This window comes from Corvus cornix, chromosome 4 (assembly GCF_000738735.6).
Source record: "Corvus cornix cornix isolate S_Up_H32 chromosome 4, ASM73873v5, whole genome shotgun sequence".
Lineage (NCBI taxonomy): Eukaryota > Metazoa > Chordata > Aves > Passeriformes > Corvidae > Corvus > Corvus cornix.
Genome location: NC_046334.1, coordinates 69840743 through 69862500, shown reverse-complemented (window position 1 = coordinate 69862500; position 21758 = coordinate 69840743).

Below are 21758 nucleotides of genomic sequence, written 5' to 3'. Positions count from 1 at the left end.
ATGAGAAAAACCAGCAGCGATCCAGAAACATGTAGCTATGTCCTTCTGGAAACTGGGAACTGCTGATTGCTACAAATCTGTGTAAGGCTGGAAAATCTGCAGCTGGCAGAGGCAGCGCTGGGGCTCCCAGGGCTGCTCCTGAGGCTCAGCATCCGCCGATGGAGCGATGTTGGGACCAAGGGAGCACGTCCAGGTGTCACTCAGCCCCTCTCCCTCTCCCTGACTGTGCTGTAGCCTGGAAATCAACCCCCTAAAATCAGCCACAACACATATGGAGGAAAGGGAATGAGGGCCTGAAAAAAGTGTCAAAAATCACATATTGCACCCGAAGGGAGCTCGACACAACATAAAGACAAACGGCAAATAAATCAATGTCGACTCAAATTCGTTTGTACAACCACACAAAACCCCATTTTTCATGATGAATTCCCATCCCCCAGCTCTCCAAACACTGCAAGGTTAAAGTGTGGAGGGTTTGGTGGAGATGAACAGCTTTCAGCTGCTGGTGGGCGAGCTGCAGCCCAGAGCCTCCCATGAAGAGGTGATGTGAGGATAAACTAAGGAGAGGATAATAAGCAAAAGGGACTGACCACAGGGTGCTAATGTGAGCTGCGGCCATGATGAGTGCTCCAGACTGCCCCTTCCTGGGGCTGTCCTTACCAGTGACTCCGAGGCTTTGGTGAGAAAAAAGCACTTTGTATAAATTATTGCACTTGCTCTAAGTGCAAAACGCTCGGAGTTTCAATGAATCAAAGGCAAAGAATACAGCTTATCCCAGACATGGAGATTTCAATCCTTCAGAGAGATGAAAAAGCACTAATGCTGAGTGGCTGCATGCACTTCCAGTAATTACTAAAGAATAAAGTCTGATATCAGTGGTATAGAACTGTTAGGTTATGTAAAGCTTGCAATGAATGAAGGGAATTTTGGGGAGAGAAGGATGTGCATTCATGGCTTCATTTTCATGTGAAAAGTATTACTACTGGTAATGTAAATATGCTGTCTCTCCATTAAATCAAATAAAAAAAGGTGCCATTTCCCTGGAAAGACTTACCAAATCCCCACTTTTCCCTGTCAAGCCTGGCCATTCTCTGATTCTATGATTATGAGTTTAAATCAGGGAACTTGGACTCTGGATTCTTTTTCCTGCCTTATAATAAAAACACTGCTATATTTCTTTGACTGTATCATTAAATCTGTAAAAATCTAGAAAAAAGCCTCCTGGCTCCGGATGCCATGAAGCACTGACAAGTCTGCCAGTTTCCAAAGGTGCTCAATGCCAAAAAATTGGTTGAAATCAGTAAAGCCTAAAGATGTTCATAACCCAGTAAAGACAATGTGTGCCCAAAACCTGGGGCATAGATAGTGGGGACATGTGAAAAGGGATTCCCACACACACAATGCACCTTTGGGTAGAAGTGAACCAGGAGAGGTTTTAGATTGGATATTAGGAAACATTTCTTCACAGAAAGAGTTTTCAAGCTCTGGCAAAGCTGCCCAGGGCAGTGTTGGAGTCCTCATCCCTGGAGGGATTTAAAAGCCGTGTGGATGTGGTACTTGGGGACAGGGGTCAGTGGTGGCCTTGGCAGTGCTGGGGGAATGGTTGGACTGGATGATCTTAGAAGGTTTTTCCAACCTAAATAATTCTGTGATTCTACAAAGGGGAAAGGGCTGAATCAGAAGAGCTGTCCCAGCAGATGATTAATTCAGTATCCACGCAAGATGTCATCAATATTGTAGGTATTTTTTCATTACTGCAAATATTTGGCACCCTGGCAAGTGCCTTTTGAGCACTGATTAATTCTCTTTGCATCCCCTGGATCTGAGGATCATCTCCACCTTCTGTGTGGCGAATCAAGGTTTTAAAAGGTGAGACCATGAGCCAGAAATAGATTTGGGCTGTCTGACATCTGCCTTCCCCGTGGGACTGGAATAATGGATTAGCATTGGGGAGGGATTCCGCGCTGCTGCTTTATTTGTGCTTCTGCTGGGGTTTTTTTCTGTCTTCCTGTCATTCAGCAGTGCTCAGGCATAAATTCCTCACTCTGCCATTGCCAAGAGAGGAGCCTCTTGACACTTGGAGGTGTGAAAGTGGTGAGTGCAGTTTATTTGAGTGCATGGCAGGGGGCCAGGCAGGTGGGTGGCTTGGCTGGAGCCAGAAGCTGCCAAAGACACAGGGTGAGATGTCTGGGGAGGAAAAAAACTGTGAATCCTTCCTGTGTCAGGCTGACCCTCTTGGTTAAGGGTGGAAGGTGATATTTAAGGTCCATTCCACCCAAGCCATTCTGTGATTCTATGATTAAAGATGAAATTTTAAACCATCCTTCCCCACCCCCGACACACACAGATGCAGAACAGAGTTGAGAACTTCTCCTCCACTGTTTGTTGCAACAAAAAGAAATCCCATAGCACGGAGGAGTTTCATTCTTCCTTTAATTCCTCTGATAGATTTAGTCATTCCCTTAGGACACCAGGGATGTTTTTTGAAGATGCCCATGACAGACACTAGAGAGTTTATTATATTCTCTTCTTCTTCACATTGTGAGGAGAAGTAGAGAAGACCTCCAGGATGCCCTAAAACCTCATTGGTTTGAATTTTTTTTTTTAATAATATAAGAAAAACAGTAATTGAGGAAACAAACAAACAAACAAACAAAAAACTACAACAGCAAAAAAACCTGCAACAAAACAACAAAAAAAGGCAGAAAGCAGGTCTCCTGGATGAGTTACAAATTTGAAATGCCCAAAAGTGAGAGGGGAAATGACTCACCCCAAGGTCACACAACAGCTTGGGAGTAACATCGGTGAAAGAATGTAAAAATCCCAGTTCGTTGCCTTAGAGAGAGGGACCCCCATCCTTCCTGGGAATCTCTGGAAGCAGCTGGGGAATGCAAGTGACTCTCCCTGCCTGTTTCCTTGGAGATGCAGAGCAATGTTTGCAGCAGCAAGCGTGAGGGAAGTTTCCTCCTTGTAAAAGGAGCCAGGTATCGTCCTGCCCTCAGCCTGGTTGGATCCATGTGAGCAAAAAGCCTGTGGAGCACAAAAAGATCTTCTTTCAAGTGAATGTGTAGGACATGGTGATGGGGGAGAGGTTATTTCAGAGCAGGATGTAGGAAATCCAAAGCTAAATCTACATCTTCCCTCAAAGCCTGTACTTTCAAGTTGCAGGGAGCAAGGTACATTGAAAATGCAGGAGCCTGGAAAAGGAAGGAGTCTGCCAAGTTACGTAATGCAGTTGGATGTTCTTGCTCTAACTACTGACCTGGATCAAATCTGCCACCAACTTGCTCGAACAGAAGTCAGCAGCTGGTTCCTGTATTGGCCTGGGACACGTTCTGTTCATAACATGCATTTTCCAGTGGAAAACTTACCAGACAACTCAGAGGAAAAACATCCCTTTACAGATTATATATGCAGAGCTATACACTAGAGCTAAAAATACTCCTTTTTATGCACCTCCGTGTAGTTTCGTGACTTTTGGCATTTTGTGCAAGTGTCTGTGCTTGTTACAGGGTGTTTTGTGGAGGAGTTTGTGTCTTCTGACGTGCAGGAGTGACAGGGAGGGATGTGAGACTTTGCTGGGCGGGTGAATGTGTTGCCAGACGCCCGCGCTGGGGGCCTGGGCTCTGAGCACAGACACCTCTGCCAGGACTCCCCTCTGAGGAGTTCTTTCCCCAACTCCAAGGTGCTGTGGCCATACACTCAGAAAACAGAAAGCAGGCAGCTTTTATAAAGCTTTACCTGACAGATTTGTGTTGCGCGTTGGTATCACTTCGCACTAAGCCAGCTCAGATTTATGGCTCAGCCCGAGAGCAACCTCCCAGTTTATCTGAGCTGTCAGGCAACGGGACCCATCTGTTTTACAGGCAACACCTTTTAGCTCCTTAGTTCTGGTTTTGGTTTTTTTTTACTTCCTTTATCATAGAATCATATCATTTTACGGACTGATAAAATGGCTTGAGTTGGAAGGGGCCACAAAGCTCATCTCATTCCAACTCCCTGCCATGGGCAGGGACACCTTCCACTATCTCAGGTTGCTCCAAGCCCTGTCCAACCTGGCCTTGGACACTTCCAGGGATCCAGGGGCAGCCACAGCTTCTCTGGGCACCCTGTGCCAGGGCCTCCCCACCCTCACAGGGAAGGATTCCTTCCCAATATCCCATCTAACCCTGCCCTCTGTTAGTTTGAAGCCATTCCCTCTTGTCCTGTCACTCCATGCCCTTATCCCAAGTCCCTCTACAACTCTCTAGTACTCTGTTTAGGTACTGGAAGGCCAAATTAATTATTTTTGTTAATTTTCATTCACAGGAATAGATGTTTGTGTAGTCACTATTCTGGCAGGCTGGGCTAATTCTGCTCTGGTGAGAAATAATCATGCTTTGAAATGCTGGAAATCTGTGACTTCTCCACCTTCCCCCTACCTCCACAACTGAATTTCTTTCAGTCACCTCAGCTGTAGCAGCACCACTATTCTGACATCTTTGCATTGAAGTCAAAGGCATTACTCATACTTGCAGGCATCTACTGGCAGGCAGTCATAACAACCCCAAAGAATCATTGTTGTAGATCAAAGGGCAAATGAATTTATGATAGCCAATTAAGGCACAATTAATAATTAAATGGTGATGTGAATTCTTAACGTGAACAGAGTTTTTTCTAGCAAGAATGCTGGCATCTAATTCCACATCTCAGTGGAGTCTGTGGCTAAGTATTAAATACACAGCACACCAACAGAGTGGTGCCACTCCAACAGAGTTAATGAAATATTACACCGGAATCTGGTCCATTTTGCTCAGCCTCCACATAAAGTGCAGAGATTTTAAGGGAATAAATTAGATGTGAAAAATAAGCAACATATTTATGCCGTGCTTTCAGCTTTGCTGCAGGCCCTGTCTCTGCAGAGATCTCTGCTCAACCTCTGCTGGATGAAGGTTTGTCATAAATTTGCCAAAGGGTCCTAAATTAAACAAAGAAAGGAAAAAAGAGGAAAATAAGAAGCTGCAATATGGTTAGACTTCCCTTCCTCAAGCTTTTAAGTGAGGACGGCAGATCTGCCCCATCCCTGGAAGCGTCCAAGGCCAGGTTGGATGGGGCTTGGAGCAACCTGGGAGAGTGGAAGGTGTCCCTGCCCATGGCAGGGGCTGGAACTGGATGGTCTTTAGGGTCCCTTCCTGCCCAAATTATTCTATGATACAGCCAAGCAGAAGTTGCAGTTGGGTTTTTGTCTCTCACAGGAGCACGGAGGAAGGAGATGAGCTGGGTTATAAAGCACACACTCAGGGAGCAAAGCTCCTGCAGCCTGGAAGGGAAATAAAAACATTGCTGTTGCTGTAGCTGAGTCCCTGGACGCCAATGAGTACAGAAGGCATGAACAGGAGATCTGGGCAACATCCTCTGCCTGAACTTTTCTCGTGGCAGGTGCAGTGGTTGATCCTGGCTGGACACCAGGCACCCACCAAAGCCACTCTGTCACTGCCCTCCAAAAGTGGACAGGGGAGAGCAAATCTAACAAAGGGTTCATGGGTTGAGATATGGGACAGAGGGAGATCCCCCACCAAATGCCATCATGGGGAAAGAAAACTCAACTCCTGCACTGACCTGGGGGCTGCAGGGCTGCTCCTCCTGGAATTGGCCCCATGGAAATGGGAGAAGCTTCCAGCAGGTTCTCACAGAAGTCACCCCTGTACCCCACCCAGTGCCAAAACCTGGCCATGCAAAGCCAGTCCAGTAGGGAAACATCTACCAGTGACACGGTTTGGGTCATTTACTCTTCCCCAAAGCCTCAGAGGATCTGCTGTTATTTTGTTATTCCTCTTCACCCCTTTAACATCTTCCCCTTTAAAATTTTTTTTAAAATAACAATTTCTCTGCATGCAACCAGTACAAAAATATAGTTTCCTACCTCAACCCATGTGGTTAGGAAGCCCTTATTTAAAATGCTTTCTCTTTCCCTACCTCCTTCCTGTACAAAAACAACCCAAACAAACAAACAAAAGAGGGATTTTTTTTTTTTGGAAAGTTGGCAGCAGCTCTCAGAGCTCCCACTGTCATTTCTTTAAGATCTTCAACTTGTTTGTTTAAATGTTCATGTCTTTAGGCCTTTCTTCCTGCTTTTATTGCTGGAAACCATGAGAGCTGCTATTTGTTCCAGAAAGTAGATTTATTATTTCTTCTCTACCCCAACTATGACTTTCCTTCCATTTAAAGTAAAAAACTCAATTTACTCTTCCAATATGCATTTTATCTCCTGTGACTTAGAGCCCCAAGCTGTGAAACAGCATATCTTTGGTGGGTTGTGACAATTGAAAATCAAGAGTAGAAGGCACTCTATAAAATTTAGGTGATGCATGCCCCAAACAGCTGCAATCTCATCAGTTCCAGGGTATGACCTGATGATGGGAGGCAAAATGCCATAACAAAATGCTATAAAAACAAGGATAAATATGCATTTTGCATTATACCATATCAGACCTCCATCAGAATGGAGCTGGCTGGGGAATTTGCAGATGATAGCAGTTATGTGGTGGGTATCTGAAATTTTAATGAGGCTTTCTCAGGTTCAGGGATGCACCTCCTGGAAGCACAGGAGGGTGGGTGTTTGGGAGCCTGGCTGGGGAGTGTGAGAGGGGTCTGCCCTGCTGCTGCCTCAGGCTGAAGTGGAAGGTGCCACTGTGCCAGCACCAGCCCAAAGGGACACCCTGGGTTAGCAGGGAGCAGAGTGTGGGCACAGTGTGGTTGGGTAAAGGGGCACCTTCACTCACAGATGTGCACAAGATCTGAAATCATTTGTCTAAATTAAAACTTTACTCAAGGAGTGCATTTATTCAGCGAAAAAAATACTCCCACCAAATGCAATTTTTCTTAGTTTTCCCCAAGAAAATGCACAATATAGAATAATGACAGAAAAATCCAGGAGATTCTGAGAAGGTGAGTGCCCAGGATTACTTCTTTCTGTGTCATTTCAACAGATGAGGAGGAGGAATTTGAATCCAGCCTCCCCACAACTCACAGTAGAGCTCCAGACACCAGACTCTGCATGTTCTAAGGAAGGGAAGGGGTTGTTTTGTATTTGTCACCAAAAATGCATTTACAAAAGTTCAGTTCTGTTCTACATCGGCCTGGAAAATGTATTTTGAAACCTGAATTTTCCACTAAACACAATTCTGGATTTATAACAATTCTTGTTATTCTGCTTCAGAGATCAGCATCTAAAACGGTGCAATGGTCTTTTGGTTACCTGCAGTGTCCTGGTTCATCTGTGTATGTAAAGAGGTAATTCAGGTCTTTCAGTCATAAATAGAAAGATGATTTCTGGCAGGCACTGAAATGCATGTGGGAATTTATTTATTTTCCACCCTGAATGAAGTTCTTCCTGCTAACCATTCCTGCCCTGAACACAATCACAGCTGGTGGCAGCCAACCACGCTGTTCTTTTGAGATACATAACCACTGCAATAAAGAGGAATACAAAGAAGGATTGGTGATAAGAAAACCCCGGTAAAAAAAAAAGGCTTCTGTGCTGATTGCATTTAAAGATTTCTAAATTCAAAGCGAAGCTGTTAAAAACTCACCACAAAAGAAATTCTGCTTCTAGTGAAAGCTTAGTGGTGCACAACCACTTGGACAAGAAGCAGCATATGGCAGATAACCTGAAGTATTTAAAGATCCCCATGAGCACGTAGTACTACAGATTGTGGTATCAGAGTTTTGGAAGTTACACTGACTCCTGATATTCCTTGTGATTTTTCTTTTCCACATGAATTATTTTAAGATAAAACCTCACCTTAGAGGAATAAACTTATTTTTTCCACCCGTTGGTTCTGGGGCAGTCTGGGCACTGTTATAATTTTACAGTGCTGTGAGTGCCTTCCATGGTAAGAGGGGATCAGCATGAGAGGGAAATTGATAGAATGTGAGGATGGTTAAATTGGGCTCTGCAGGAGCATGTCAGGGAAACATCCTGGTTTGCCAACATTTTCTCCACATATTGAACAGCAAAAAGGACAAATCAGACATCTTTACCACCTGTTACAGATGTAGATAACTGGACATGAGGCAGCAGGAACTTAAGCAAAGATGTGAAAAAACAATTTTAAAAATACACAAAAAGTGATTCAGTCCAATTTGCATCTTCAGACTCACTGGGATCTTCCCCATAAATAACTACGAGGTTGTTTTCATTTGTTTTGCCAGAGTTTGACTCCACTTCCACAAGCCTGTATGTGCATTTCCCACAGAGTCTCAGTGGAAAAAAATCTGCTTTTAATGGGGAACGAACTCGTACATGCCAACAACCCCAGCTGCAATCAATTCAAGCTACTCAGTGAGGAGACAGTGATGCAAGGAGCAGAATTCAGCCCTCCCATCCAGGAAAGCAGTGATATCTCAGTGGGGTCTGAATAGGATAAGGAAGAGGAGGATCTGTGTCTTCTTCTTTCTTTTTGTCTATTTATTTTCACTAGAAAGAAATTGTATTCAAATTCTGTCAATATGCCTTGCCTGCACCCAAAGAACATGTGGGGAAGGGTCTGTTTTCTGTCTCATATCTGCTGTTATAAAATTTATAAGTGACTCTGCTATTTCAGCATTTTCTCCCTCTGCATTTTGATCCCTGAATCTGAGGAAATTAGGACCATACGGCTGAAAATATCAGCAACTGCTGTTGATTTTTCTCCCTTCAAAAGATGTCTTAAGCCTCATAACAGGCCATATGCAGCAAGCAGATACATTTTTAACAGAGCCTGGCTGAGACAACCATCCAGTACTGTCCTATAAGTGAATCCCTATCTAAAAGGTAAATAAAACTGCCTAAGTCTGTGGAGAAGGAAGAAGAGCTTAAGTTAAGAAGGATTTTAAAGCTGTTTCTTCTTTGAAGTAGTTTTATTGCAAATCATCTCAGTGTAAAAGTCATCATTAAAACTCATGTCTTCTTCTCAGATCACCAGTGTGGAATTCACCCACACTCTATGGAATCAAAAAGCAGACTTTGTACATCACTGAAGTACTGCCATGTGACGGGAAGCCTCATAATCCATGGGTGGTATCAGCTTATCTTCTCAGGTCAGGCTGCATGAATGGTTTGGAAAATCACTAAATTTGGAGTGAGCTGTGTCCACTTAGCACATGTTGGTTCCCATCATGGACTGGCTTTGGAGAAGCTGCTGCCCTGTATTTTTGAAGGACTGGTGTTACTCCACCATGAAAATACTTAAAACACTGTGGGCCAAATATTTCACCCCAGAGATCTGCTCTTACATTACTTAGCAAAGAAGCAATGGCCACAGAGCATCCCAGAAAGCCCCAGCTGGAGAGGAAGCATGGAAAAATGGTCTTTCCTTCAGCAAGGCCACCTTCAGAGGGCTGGTGGCAGTGCCAGGACCTGAGTGCTGAACTCCTGAACGCCATTTCCTATTCTGAGCAAATACAATGCATCCTCACTGATTCTTCATCAAAAGTGGAGCATTAATTGAATTTCTCTGCTTGTTCCTAGCGGAATGATGGTCTGCAATTGTCCTGTAGCTGCATGCCTGACTGCAGCTCTGCTTTATCTCACACACCGTGATTATGAAAACTGGCTGTACAGTGAATCGTGCTGTGATTTACTTTGAAGAGGTCAGCTTAAAAAAACTCCCTGAGAGGAATTTTATTAGATGCAAACAGCACCAGGACTGAATTAAAATGCAGTCTCAGTAGTCTTATATCCATTTCATCAATATCATTATATTCCTCCCTCTGTTCCACCATTACAAACTGATTGGAGGTGTTTTTGGCTTTAAAGTGGATGGGTCAAAAGAAGTTGTCTACAAACACAAGGTCAACTGTACTCCACTGAAAATTATAACAAATAGCTGCAAAGCCTCAATTACACTGTGTGCTAAGTGGACAAGATGGATAGAGGGTGTAATGGAAGGGCAGAAGTGGAAAGTACCATTTAGTAATCACTCAGCCCAGAGGTTTGCTGCATTTTTACCAACGGGCATGAAATGATGAGGCCACCAGATAATGAAATAACCATTTCCCTCTTCATCTCAGCCAGATATTCCTAAAGCCTGGGTCTGTGCATGTCCTTCCTGGCTAACTAGAATAAATCATAAGTATTGATGTAACACACAGTACGGAATTAGTGTTCAGTGCTCCACTGGTACCTGATTTCATCAACCACCTTCTGCTTGAGGACAGGACCCTGAACTGGAACCCTTGGATCAATCCTGTGGAGCCTTTGTAAGCTCTGAGACCTTGTTGAGGAAGAAATTGTTCCCTGTGAGGGTGGTGAGGACCTGGCACAGGGTACCCAGAGAAGCTGTGGCTGCCCCTGGATCCCTGCAAGTGTCCAAGGCCAGGCTGGACAGGGCTTGAAGCAACCTGGGCTAGTGGAAGGTGTCCCTGCCCATGGCAGAGGGTGAAACTGGGTGGAACTTCTAACCTAAACCAAATATTCTATGAATATTCTATGAATACTTGGTTTTGATTTTAATATAGTAGAGGAATCCCTGTCTCATGTCCAGGGTAGCCAGGAAAGACAATTATCTTTCTGTGTCATCTAATAGGAAAGGAATAAATAAAGGATGCAAAAAACAGTTCAGTGGATTTGTCAGTAAATTGGCTGTTCTGTACCAGGAATGGATGCCTTTTACCAACCTACACATGCTCTTAACAACACAACTTCTTTAATTATTACTAAGGACACTTCAGATATTAAATAACAAAAACTTTGCTGCAGTTTTGCCTGGACTGCCATCCTTAATCACGTCTCTCCAAAATGATTTATGCAAGTCAAAGATTGGCTTGGAGTATCCATTAATCTCTCCTTCCCAAGGCAGTGATGGGCAGTGGAAATGCAGCATTTCCTGCCGTGGCAGAGTGCTCTGGCAACCTGACTGTGGATCTGGAAGTGTGTGCATGGACACACCTGGCAGGAGGGGAGAATTTGGCAGTATTTTGAGGATTGGTGCATTTCTGCTCTGGAAGAAGCAGAGGTGATATTGTACTCAGTGAGTAAATGCTTCTCCATGCACAGGCATTTGGATGTAGTTCTACACATACCTCACAAGGATTGTCCTGTGCCACCAACATGCAGAAAATACTTAGGTATGTGCTAAAATGATAATGAAAAATAAATAAGTTTTTAAAAATATAAAAATATTTGTATTTTCTGAATTCTACCTGTTCCTGTTTCGTGAATTATCCATGTTACGACCTCTTCAGAAAACACTATTTTTATCCATAAATTAATATTTTCCATGGCTCATTAGCCAGCATTTGATTGTAATGATTCTGTATTCAGAGAGCTGGTGGTGCTCAAAGACATCATGTTATATGCCTAAAATCACTTTTTAGATGGCTTTGAACAGTAAAATTAGGCTTCTAATGAGGTTGTTATCAATTTCTAAGTTGATTTACGAAATTCTGCTGTTACAGGTGTTGGTGAGAATGGAAATTATTGAAAAGAAAATACCATAGTGCTTTAAAAGTGCTTAAAATTAAAATATTCATGGATAAAATATTGCCTGGTACTGGCCCAATTTAGAATGAAGAGGCCCCTGCTCTCAATTTTTTTTCTTTTACAATGCCTAAGCCAATGTAATTCAAGGTATAAGATTAATTGGTTTTAGCTTTGTTAAAACCTGTACTAAACCACAGCTTTACATCAAAAAGGCAGCACTAAAAGTCAGGAAAACATTGTCATTTGAATCCCTCTAAAGATATAATTGCATATCATCTGCATATAATTAGAAGCAGGTGCACTCTCAGGCAACAAAGAGGTAACACTAAAAAATTCAGTAAAACAGAAGTCTGAGATACACAGAGCGCTTCCAGAAGATAATTAATCATCCTGGGACACCATAAAGACAACTTAAATGGAGTATCTGATATAGCATGTTGGGAAAGTTCATTGGTAAATTTTCCTGAATGACTTAAAAACTGCCAACTGCCAAGAACAGAGGATCAAATGAGATGCTGCACACAGGAAACTGGAGGTGGGGAGAGAATTTTTTCCCTTTTAAAATGTAAAACCCAAAGGTCTGTGCTTCATACCCTGGGAAGTGCCCACAGGATGCCAGTCCCTGGCACTGGCACCTGCTCTGGCTGGGGGGAGAAATTTGGGATTTATGCCAAAAGAGAGAGGAGTCCAACCCTTACCATCACATTTGCCCTGACAGTTCCTTTCCACACTTCTGTTGCTTTCTTTCATTTTCCAACTCATTATTTCCTTTCTTGACCCAAAATCCATCCATATCAAAGAGAATTTTTCCATCAAAGGGCATTGGATTATGTCCTGATTTGTCCATTCCCAAGAAAGTGAGTCTAGACCTATCTAACTGCTGTAAAATCAGCATTCAGGAACATTCATTTTGACTCAGAATGGTTGTTCAGTTCTTGTTTTTTACTAAACTCTGTAGAATCAGGTACATGCCCAATGAGCAGCTGTTCTGCACCTATATTCTTACGTGCACAGTTTTATACTATTGTTACTTTTCATCTCTCATTCATCATCCCCCTTTGACACTGATTTTTAATTTCTTTTTTTTAAGAAAACCACCATTTCTCAAGAAATCTTATTTTTCACTTTGCCCAGCATTTTGCAGTCACTGGTTTTTCAAGAAGAAAAAAAAAGCACACCAGTATTTTTGGCTACTGTCTTCTTTATTTTTCCCCATCTTTCTTTTCCCTGTGGCTTTTAATAGATAATGGGGAAGGAAAATGAAAACCTGAACACATTTTATTTGGTCAACAAACAAAACAGGAGTTCCAGTTAAATTATGATTTCTTTTTGAGTCATCCCCACTTTGATATTTCAGACATCTATTCAAAGGAAGAAGAGTAGCATGTCTCATTCAGAAAAAGAAAAAAAAAACCCTGAAATCTAAATAAATAGTGCATGAACGTCATGATCTGACAAGTGTTCACTTAAATTAGTATTGAACAATTCCAGACAAGAAATAAGCATGCAAGAAATTCAGTGTGATTTGCAAATTATTTGAGAACAGGAAAAGAGCAGCCAAATACACAGGATAACTGATTAATTGTAATTAGAATGTGGGCCCCTGGTCATGCATAGCAAATTTCCCACTGATCTGATTTCACTGAAAATAGGGTCTGGTCCATATTAATGAAATCTCTCCCCAAGTCAATTGATTTTTAGTTCCCCTAAGGAAAATATTTGGTTCACTTCAGCAATAAAACTGTCCTTATTACCTAAAAAGCTTCATGAAAATGACACATTATTTCTGTAAAACTTGCCACATACAGAAGTGAGAAAAAAAGATGCTTCTACAGGACTTGTTGCTGTTTGACAAAAGTATTTGGATTTCTGGCAGCACAACACAGATGGGCATGACAGCAGCAAATGCCCCAAATAAATGCACATTGATGGGTTTATTTCATTTAAATAGAAGTTTTGCATCAACATACTCAAAGGTGTGTATTTATGATAATCTCTTTCTCCATCAGTGCAGCAAACCAGCAGCAGAAGTGGATTTTTCAAGAAAATCCATATTTTTTGTACATGGCTTGATAGGTCGATCAGCAAACTACCAGGGCAGGTGATCTTCAAGTGTGGCAATTGTAAAGAAGTAGTAAAGAAAAGAAACTAGCCTGAATGTACCAAAATTGCTCCAAAATTCAGATGTTTCCCTTCAAACTATGTAATTCGGTGGTCTTTCCACCTTATTTGCCTCACTGCTCAGTCTTTTAAAAAGTCATACAAGAGTTTTGGCAGGAATTTTGGGGTGCACGTGGGCAAATGAGACTCACACACACAGGTCTGAGAAGAGGAATATTGGAAATTGCTGATGTTAAATCTGAGATTAAAAATTAGTCTGACTTCCCAGCTGTGAGCAAATGGAAATTAAATAAGCAGGAACAGACCAAAGGAAATGCTGCTTGTTTCAAAGCAGAAAGTTACTCATTTTCTCGTTCTAAAAATGAAAGATGTTTTTGTTGGAAGTAGAATATTTCCACAATGGAGAGTGGAGAATCTACAAATCAGAGGTAGCATATTTCCACAATTTTGGATCAAGGAATTAACAACCTGAAGATGTATTAATTGTCCAAATGTTATGAGGTAATTACTGAAGCACAGAAGTCATCCAGGCCATGATCAGCCTGACACAGTTTAACCTGACGATTTGCAGAAGCAAAGAGATAGAACCCAGAACCGGGACACTTGGAGTTCTCACAAGAAGCACCAAAGGGGAAAAGTGCATTAAAAAAAACAAATTTTCTCAGATAATTTTGAAGAGGAAAAAGATGGTGTGGCTAAAAGTGAAGTGCACTGAAGCAATATAATGCAAAGCACAATATTGCAGAGCTCTGATGAGTGTCACAGACAGGCTTGAAGTAAATAAATGTTATTAGGCTGCCACAATTACAGCATCTTCCTGTTTTCAGACTGGTTGAGCCATCTGGCATGGGCATCCAGATAAAAGTTATGCAATTATTAAAACAAGCTAAATTAAATTAACTTAAATTAATCACAGTGTATGAAAATAACTGGCCAGAAGCATTGAATCACAGTTGTTTTGAACATGATGACCTATTTTCCTGTTTTTCCTGGCCTTTCTCTAATTATGAGGTAACATGTTCTCTTTGAAACCAGTGGCAAAAGTCCAGTTGAGTGAAAAGAAAGATGTGCACAGGGTAATATCTCCCTTGTACACTACCAGTGGGACATGCACAAAAAACAACATGCACCTAACGAGGGGCACAGATGGGGTTTTTTATTACTCTGTTTTGATGCCATGCAGGACGCGAAGCGCAATTACAGCAAATTGTTTCCCACGCTATTTTGAAAAGATCCAGAGGACTTTTTCATTCCCTTAAGGTTTGTGTCCTTCAAAAGGTTCATAACTAGGTATTTTTTACTTACATGTTTCCAAGGTGGCTGTCTAAAGGCTTTATTTGCCACAAATTTAGGGGATTCATTACAAATTCAGCCGATCTTTTGATGACAATGTGCTTAAAAAAGAGTGTAAAAATGACTAACTGAAAATGGCTTGGCTTAAAGTGCTGAAGAAATTGGGAAGGCGTTCAACTAACAGCCTCCCAGAGCTGCTAGGAATAAGAGCAGTTGAGAGGGAGAATCCCAAGAAGGAGAATCCTGAAGAATTTATTTCTGTATTTACCAAATCTGCTTGCTGGTACATGGAGGGAGAAGCCGGAATCTTGCCTGCTGCTTTCTCAGAGGCAGCCTGGCTCCAAGTTTAGGGAGTTGCTCATGTCCTACTGATTCAGCAGGATGTGTTTTCCACACATGAGGCTCCTGAGATGTCCCTGAACCCCAGCCCTGAGGACAGAAGGATCGTAGCTTCCACGGCTCAAGCCATGAGCATCCCCAGCTTTCGCTTAAGTGCCTCCAAATGCTTTCCTGCACCCTAAAACCCCAGTAAAAGCCACCCAGCAAGGATGTGCAGACCCTCCTACAGCACAGGTAGAAGCTCCAGCCGAATTCTATTTGACTTTCAGCTTTTTTCTTCTCTTTTGCCCTTTTCCTCAATTATACTGGCTTTAGGTAAAGCCTTTTACAGAAGTTCTTCCAACCTAAAAGTGCACTGCATAAAGAGCCAGTTCAAGCAGTTTAATGCATTGGATTGGAATCCCCACTGCAGATAAGACGTGCTGTTTATTTGGTTTTATGCTCCTGATGTGATGTCCCCCCACAGGCAGAACTACATCTGACATCTTGAAGGGGATTTGGGGGGTTTCAGGGAAAATCTGTACTAGATATTGACAAGTCTTTTGTTCAGAAGTATTCAGGGAGGAGGTGGAAACTGGTTTAAAACTAATCTTTTTTAAGGGGGGTGCTTCTCAGAATAAAGCATAGGCATATACCCAGGGAAGACGGGAAAGAGCCTCATCTACCCAGACTTCTGTAAGGCCTTTGAGATGGTCCCACATGACATCCTTCTGTCCAATTGGAGAAAACCTAAATTTGATGTAGGGAGTACTCAGTGGATCAGGAATTGGCTGGATGGACTTATCCAGAGAGTTGTGGTCAGTGGTTCCGCGCCCAGGTTGAGGCTGGCAACGAGGGGTGCCCCTCAGGACTCTGCCTTGGCACCAGGGCTCTTTATCAGTGACACAGAGTGGGATCGAGGGCACCCTTGGTGAGTTCACAGGTGACACATGGCTGAGGGGTGCAGTTGGCACGAGAAAAGAACAGGGACATCCAGGGGGACTTGGACAAGCTTGAGAAGTGGGCCCAGGAGAACCTCATATCCAAGAGCAAGGGGCTGCACCTTGGTCAGGGCAATCCCAGTTCTGGGTTCTTCAGGACAAGAAAGTCCTGGACCTGCTAGAGAGAGTCCAGAGGAGCTGCTCCAAGGGCTGGAGCCCCTCTGCTCTGGAGCCAGGCTGGGAGAGCTGGGGGTGTTCAGCCTCGAGGGGAGAAGGCTCTGGGGGACCTCAGAGCTCCTTCCAGGGCCTAAAGGGGCTCCAGGAGAGCTGGAGAGGGACTGGGGACAAGGGATGGAGGGACAGGACACAGGGAATGGCTTCACACTGCCAGAGGGCAGGGTTAGACAGGATCTTGGGAAGGAATTCTTCCCTGTGAGGGTGGTGAGGCCCTGGCACAGAAGCTGTGGCTGCCCCATCCCTGGAAGAGTCCAAGGCCAGGTTGGACAGGGCTTGGAAGGTGGACTGGTCCGTGGAAGGTGTCCCTGCCCATGGCAGGTGGTGGAACGAGATGGGCTTTGAGGTCTCTTTCCACCCAAACCATTCTGGAATTCTATGGTTCTGTATTTTTCACTGGGAAGGTTTTTTAACTGTCTTAAATAGGAGCTGTAAAATGCAGTCAGTGGAAAGTTCTGTTTAAAAATCAAGCCTAAACTTGCTGTTCATCAACTACCTAACAAAATTAAATTGCAGAGGTGTAACAGTTGTAGAGAAACCCAGCTGTGAAATATGTGACTTGGACCACTATGAAGTAAAATGTTAGACAGAGGGAATTCTACAGCTGTAATTAGATTTTAAGCATAAGGAGCTGCAATTTTACAAATTTCTTCCCCTTACAAATTGTAGAAAAACCCTTTTGAGTAAAGCTGATCATCTGCATACTTTTAGTCTAACGAAATGAAAATGGATAAATTACTTGCCCAAAGTGACACAAGCCTTTACAATAAGAATCTTATCTCTAATAGCATTGTTATTACCATTATAATTGTTACAATATTTTTTCTTTTACAATCTCATAAGTCTGTTTCTCATATGGGCATTTAATTCAGATTCTCTTTCAATTAAATATCATTCTTCTTATGTCTAGGCCTCAGTAGATTTGCCTAAAATATTTTCTTTTACAAGTTCTCACTTTCTGAGCATGTGATTGATCCTTTAAGGTACCTTGGTTATCTGTCTGGGAGAGCGATTAGGAGTCTGGAGGTGTGATTCTCCTTGGCCTTTTTGTTTGAGATTTGTGAACTTGAGCACAGCACCCCCCAAAAATAAAAAAAAAAAAAAGAAGAAGCAACAGGACATTGGCCCTCACGTGTCTTTGAGTCACTGAGTTTTGCAAAAGGAATGGACTAAATGTAAGCCTTTTTTTTTTTCACAAACAAAGTTTCAGATCTTCAGCTGAAAGTCCCTAGAAGTGCTAATTATTTTCTATTCCAGCATCTCTGTATAAACGATCCTGCTGAACAATCAAACACTGCAGCCTTTTATATTTTTTATCTGGTTTGCTCCACTAGGATTACATTTATTTTCAAACACACATGAAAGACAGCAGTTATTAGAAAAGCCTTAGAGATTCCTCTTGACAATGAGGAGCAGAGGGTTAAAGTCAGCTATTTGGAAATGTCTGTCTGAGAAACACCCACCAGACACATCAAGTGCTTGGGTGTGTGTACAAGGGAGCATCGTGTCAGCCATTTGCATTTGTCAGCTAATAAACCCCTGCACAAATACCTGATTTATATGCATACCTTGAGGTTTGGACACAATAAAAAGTGGCAAGGGCAAATCCCTGTGAACAATTGCATTTGCCTCACTTGGAAAATCTGGATCTCTCTGTATATTTTGAGGAAGAGCCCATCTTCTTCTTTCCTCCTGAGTGATTAATGCTGTAATGACCAAGTTAGACAGGAAGCACAGGGAAAACAGGTGAACGTTTAAAAGGGGGCAAGAGAGAGAGGAGTTCCCGTCAGATGATTAATCAGACAAATGAGTTATTTAGAGAGCACTGTTTGCATGCAGCTGAGTTTTCTAAGATGTAATGAAGTAATTGCATTATGAAAATAATCAGTTGCTCTGCATTCTGATCATTAGACGCTGATGATATAATTGTGGTATAATGAAAAGCAGTCTGGTGATTATTCCATAGAAAAGTTCTCTGCAGATAATATTCAAATTTACTTTATTTTGGCATCTTTTCAAAGAAGCTGCAAGTACAATGTAAACAGCTGGATGGTGAAGTAATGTTATTAGAACTTCTGAAGTATGTCCCCTTTTTAAACTATAAACTTGAAAAAGTTCTTTGAGTTTATCTGCATAATGCCAACTGAACTTGTTTGTGTTTTATGGCAGCTCATTAAATAACTTTGTTCTCTATTTCCAGTGGGAACCGGCAGTTGTTTTCTGGGGTTTTTTCCTCTGAATAATTAATTAGAAACCATCCCAAAGCCATAGAGAATCAATTCTCTTGTATGCTGAATGACATTTTATCACTTGCTCTTTTCCACTGGTACACTATGATAAATGCCAACATCATGTGTGACAGGTGACTGACACTTATGGCCCTTTGCAAGGTAAAACACCAGTCTGATCTCCCTCCATATGTAATTTCACTACTCTTTGAAACCAGAATGCTGCATTTGCTCAAGTTAATCATTGATCTCCAAAGCAGGCTCCTGGTATCTAATTCAGGATTGCCTTCCCAATCTTTTGACACAAGTCAACCCATTGGGCTTTGATGGGACAAGCAGCTCTATGCAGAAATCTCCTTTCCTCCTGAACATCTGGAAAGTTGTGAGTAAATTAATTTCCCAGCCAAATAAGAAATCCGAGTTGTTTTGCTGTCTTGTTAAAAGTTGTGTATTTTTCTGCTATTCCCACAGTATTTGAATGCACCTCGAACAGTAAAACGTAGTTTTATGCTCTGCTGACTATACTGCTTGCAGGGAAATGTCTGGGCTACAACATGGGCTAATCTTTGACTGGTAACAAGCTCTTTGTTTTCTACTCACAGTTTCTTCATTATCCTTCCCCAGACAAATATGTAACTGCAGCCCTGTTTGATGGGGAATAGTGGTGAGAAATCAGAGCTGAACACTGTGCTACTCAGTGAGACCCATTAGTTTCCCTTTGCTACAAACAAGCATTTCCAACCTCAGAATTTCCCAGCTGATTTAAATCCCCTCCCTGCCTTTTTATCCATGATACACATGGCTGTTTTTTGAATTTGTTCTCTAATGCAAAGAGAAAAAATTGCCAATTCAGTGTGGTGTGAAGCCAGCCAAGTCTAGTAGCAGGAACAGTAGAGGGGGTGGAAAAGGAAATAGTAAGTGTTGAACAGGGGATCCTGAGATCTTGACCTCAAATATCCTCCAGCTGTATTGAAAATATGCTAAATACAAAGTTCTTGAGCTGAGGTTATCTTGAGTTCTCAAAAAACAATTTTTTTTGTGGTTGCAGCCTTGCATAGCCAAGCCTGCACTGTTTGGGTGGTCACTGTGCTCTCTGGGTCAGCTTGTGCTTGTTCCACCTAGACCTGTTGTAAAACCAGAGTAATCAAATAGCTGTAGCTCTCAATGCACAAAATCAACTGCCCCATCTTTCTCTCCTTCTCAAGGCTTCAAAAAATATGTTCACAACTTCACTACCCCTCACCTGTGATGTGCTGAATCAAGTAAGAAGGCTGGAATAAAACGCTCTCTTTCATTTGATAATGTTTTAACAGGGGAAGCAAAAGCCCACACCTCTCATTGACTCTAATTAGAATACCACGTAATTGACCGTGCTGAAAGCAAAGCACTAAAAAAACCCACAGATGTTTCTTGTTGTCTTAGAAATCTAAAAGAAGGGGGAAAAAAAGGCAGGATCAGAACTTGAAAGGGACCTGCAAGCTTTTGAAAGGTGCTTAGTTACCTAATTCTAAATTGGTTTGGCAAAACTTAAGCACCTGTACCTTAAAGCTGTATATAGACAGATAGATATATTTCTCTCTATGATTACTTAAGACAATAACTACATTTTAGACCTTTAGAGCCAGAATTCCATTTCCTGCTTTAAGTTCTAAGTGTCACTGCCAGATGGAAAGAGGCAGAAAAAGCCAACAGGACAGGGAAATATTGCTGTGCTCCAGCCTTTGCGTTTCAGCCAACACAGGGAACTTCTGCAGAGTCCAAATGCACTAAAGTTGGAGTTGATATATCTTAGTCTATTGGCCCGTGGAGTTGATTGCTGACTTGCTTTTTCTGGCTTTCCTGCTGCAAGGGTCTCCAAATGGCATTGTTACACTAAAGTACTGTAACAAGGAGTAACGACCGTGACTCCCTTCTCATTACATTTCTTTACAGGGAGCTGAATTTTTCATGTAACTGCAAGGTAAGTTTCTGAGATGTTGCTTTTTCAGTGCTTTTTATTTTACTGCAGTAATCAAAGAGAAAAATCATTTCTTTGACATGTTACGTGAATCCAACAGAGAAATGCCGGAGGGAGACTTTGGGAATTGCTAGCTGTGTATGCTACTGGCAGCAGACAGGAAGGATTGAGGTAATTCCTGCACTTTTGATGGGTTGCGCTATCTCCAGATACTGCTGAATCACTGAGGCCATAGAACTTCCACCTGGAACTCGTAAAAATGTTGGGGGTAAGCAGCATTTCTGTCTAAAATTTACCACATTGAAGCATGTACTGAATTAACTTCTTTTTTTTCCTTTTTAAATGCTGCCAAGGAGAAAATTGCTGGATATACCAACACGGTTTTTTCTCACTGCCACCCTCCAGTGTATCTAGGACACAAATGGAAGCTCTGCATATGTGGGTCTTGTGGATAGGAAAAACTAAGCTTTTGCAGCTTTGCACTGGTGTATAAATTGATTTCTTATAGAGTATAAAGTAAAAGATGATTTCATCACTTATTGGGTATTGACATCATCTTTACATTGAACAACAGAAGTAAATCTGTGAATGTCCAAGTGACACAGTCAGATGAGCCATGGATACAAATATGGTGGGGGGGAAAAGTCCTGGGAAACAGCAGTGCTGCTGACAGGTGATACCTTTGTCCTGAATTATGCCTAGGAGAGGGGTCCTCAGAGAAACTATAGAAGAACATCTCTATTTTAAGTATTTTAAAACCAGATATCTGCTAACAGCTGTGCTTGGCTATATTATTATTATGTATACTGCTGGGGCAGCACAGCTGATAATATTAAAAATAATACTAAAAAATATTAAAAATTAAAACCCTACATATCAGCCAAGCTAGTTTCTCTGTCCTCCCATGCCCACCGTGCTAAGCAAATCACAGGTATAGTTAAAGAAAAAATCCTACCCATTCTTACCCCTTATTCACACAGTTTAAACATTCTGCAGAGCAGGGTGTTGGTAACAGATGGACTGGTACGGCGTGTGCCATGAATACCTAGGAAGAATGGAATGTATTTTGTATCAATATTGTGATTGGGAAATAAAAATCCTTGTGAGGAATCATTCCTGTGAGTAAGCAGAAAAGTCTGGCAGTGTTAACTGGTGGAGTGGTGGGGAACAACAAAATAATCATTCCATGTGATGGAATAACTACCTCCAACAACTCCCTTCAC